The sequence below is a fragment of the Miscanthus floridulus genome, chromosome 17 (genome assembly GCF_019320115.1).
Source record: "Miscanthus floridulus cultivar M001 chromosome 17, ASM1932011v1, whole genome shotgun sequence".
NCBI classification, from domain to species: domain Eukaryota; kingdom Viridiplantae; phylum Streptophyta; class Magnoliopsida; order Poales; family Poaceae; genus Miscanthus; species Miscanthus floridulus.
In genome coordinates, this window is record NC_089596.1 from 58,625,357 (window position 1) to 58,628,748 (window position 3,392).

A 3,392-nucleotide genomic window follows, 5' to 3' on the forward strand; every position below is an offset into this window, starting at 1 on the left:
TCCCCGAGGACACCCGACAGACTTCTTAAGTTACCAGGAACATATGCATTGTTGTCAAAGGTCGTTGGACAGTGACAAGTGCATGTGGGTCCTATAATTTAGAAGGTTCTGCCACAGCCTCCAACGGGCTTGGAACCAGGCCCAGAGTGCAAGGCAGCTTGAAAAGAGAAGACCGAAGATACCCCCAGTAGCAAGGAACAGCCCAAGGATATGCTTGGAATATGCTCAGCCTATTATAGGGTAAAGATGTAAAAGAACTACACTCTGTAGAGTGCCCTGTAAAAGGATGAGAAAACCCCATGTAAATCTATGAAATGTATTTATTTTTCACCCTCCCCAATCTTTTCCTCATCCATAATCCATACTCATTGTTTTGAGTTACACTTGTAATTTCTAATAAAAAAGCCAGACCTTAAAATAAAAAAAAACTCGCGTTCACACTTAAGAAAAACACGCGGTTACAGTAATCGGTTCAGGTTTTCAAAAAAAAGCAATCGGTTCAACTTATTATCATGTTGGCCTATTAGTGCACTCGGACGACACATGAGAGTGGCGGCTTAGTTCCTATCATGTTAGGGCCAGTGGTTCATCACTCTGGCGAGACATGAGACCGATTGGTTCACTTCCTATCATGTTAGGCCTATTAGTACACTCAGAGTATATGTTAGGCCTATCAGTCCACTCAGACGATCCGCGAGAGTGTAGGTTGAGTTGCTATCGTGCTAGGAGTACACGAGCCTACTTTCTTATCGTGTTATTTGCCTATTAGTCCACTCGGACGATACGTGTGAGTGGCGGCTTAGTTCCTTTCATATTAGGGCTAGTGGTTCACTCCGACGAGACATGAGAGTGATCAATTCACCTCCTTTCACGTTAGGCCTATGACTCCACTGAGACAAACATGAGAGTGTCGATTGAGTTAATATCGTGTTAGGACAAGTCCACTCAGTCAATACGTGACACGCTTAGTGGGCGACATATATAGGGAAAAATAAGGGAAAATACATTTTTTAAATGACGCCGTCATTTAAAAAAGGATAATCAAACAATTTGGAAATATAAGTTGATACAATTAAATTTTTAAATAAATGCCAAATGCCATAAAATCGAAAATACTACAGGCCTAAATGGGTAACTTGAGCCACATACCATCACTGGGCCTCCCATCTCCCCTCATGAGCTTACATGGGCCTAGCCCTGTTCATCGGTTCGTGAAAACCGGATACCGGCCCGCACCAACCCGGGATGGAATCCATCACCCGACGTTTCAGACGGGTTGGGTTGGGTTGGTTTGTAATTAAAAAATGAGATCCAACCTAGGAGAAAATATGTGGTTTTTTATTAAGAAGAGAAATAGGCATCCAAATTCAGTCCAAGATAGAACTTGAACCTGGATGGTTGGATACATTGCCACACCTCTCAACCAACCAGTTGAGCTAGGCTCACTTCTCTAAAAAAATGAGATCCAACCTAGGATGAACTAAGTGGTTTTTCATTAAGAAAAAAATAGACATCCAAATTTAGTCTAAGACAGGACTTAAACCTAAGTGATTGAGTGCATTGTCACACCTACCCAGTTGAGCTGAGCTCACTCTCAAACCGAGTAAAGAGCGATGGGTTAGTTGGTCTACGGTCGCAACCCGAGAAACCCGCTGAAACCAGAAATGAATGTCAACGGTGGTTTGGCGTCCCTGGCGCATGTACGCGGCGTATCTTCTCGGCGCGCAGGCGTGCACATCGGCGATGCTGCCGAGCGATCTGTCCTCCGTTCTCGGGAGTGGGGATAGAGCAGCTTGTCCACGGCGCCCAACGACATGCATGGCGACGAGGCCCAAAGTTCGGCGCAGTGGCGGAGTTCTTTGTCGTCGCGGACGACGGTGCCTGGTCAAGCAGCGCAACGACTGCTTTCGCCGCCTCTCCGATCAGAATCAGTCGATGCCACCGGGATCATGCACGCACTGACCCAGCCCAATTACTTGCAAAGACCAACAACGGACCCGTGCAAACCGAACCAGCCCGGACCAAATCACGTGCACACGGGTTGGTTTCCAAACCCGGCCAAAACTGGCAAACCCAAACCATGAACAGGCCTACATGGACCCCTCGGCTGTCCCCATGGGCGGTGGGCGGTGGCCGGTGGGTGCTCCCTCCAGCTCGACGGCGTCTTGGTGTCTCGTCATCGCGGCCTTCCTTTGGAGAAGGCGGCTGGCCACCGTGACACGATTGCGCTCCACAATTATAGGATCCGTATATACAAAACTTCCTTCATCCTCCGCCTCCACATTCACCTCGCCAAATCCTCCTCCGATGCCTCCTCATTCATCTCCCCTCCTCATCCTCCTCCGCCACCGCCGTCCGAGATGAAAAAGGCAGGAAAAGGCGCCGCGAAGCCATCCTCGGCCGCGAAGAAGAAGCCATCTTCCTCGGCCACGAAGAAGAAGGCCCTGCGGATCGAGGACCTCCAAAAGAAGGTGGCCGCTATGTCTAGGCAGATTGATGGCCTCACAAAGATGGTGGACGCACCATGGCTGGGCAGATCCATGACCTCACAAAGAAGGTGGAAGCCAAGCCTTAGAAGCTTCACAACAAGTGATGTTGTGATGTTTTAGGGAGCAGTGATACCTATATCCTGTCTACATGTTAACTAAGTGAAGTCTGGTGATTTATCTTTCTTTGTCTAATATAAACGTCAGCCCTATTATCTCGAGCTGCAATTGTTCCTGGTCCGTGGACATTTACTATCAGATTACTGATTCTGAGCAATGTGTTTGTTTTGAATGGAAAATTGTGTTCCTCCCGATCAGGATGAGACGGGTGGTCAAAGCGTTGCTATGCATATTTGTAAAAACAATGGCCGATTGGAGTATTGTCGGGTTCATAAACCCGAGGGACCTCGGGGACCGGCTTCCACGCCAAGACTCGGCCCAAGAGTCTAAATACAACAGGCCGGAAGGACGGCCCAGTCGCCGACCAGAAGGTCTAGACCAAAAGGAGCGCGCCCGCTCGTCAACCCCTTCGGCCCACCACTTCGATCGGAGCACTCGCTTCGGCCTCCAGCAGCCTCTGGACGCCCTTTCCGATCGGATGGCCTGGCCCAAAGCGCTACTTCCGACTCCGACCCCGCGTCCCTCCGACCGGGGCTCATAGGAACCCTGCTCACCGCTCTTCTCCGACCGGCGCACTCAGAGCCGACTGAAGCCATCCGACCGGGGACGCCCGCTCGGTAGGAACCAGGAGACGTACGGAGGAAAGCAAGGCAAGGCTCACAAGTCAAAACCACTGTACCAGGGACCATACCCTGCACGGAACAGTACTCCACAGCCACCCTGACACAAATAGTATTGTAGGCGCCAACATCTCCCTCTACAGTATTGTAGGCGCCGCTAAAAACT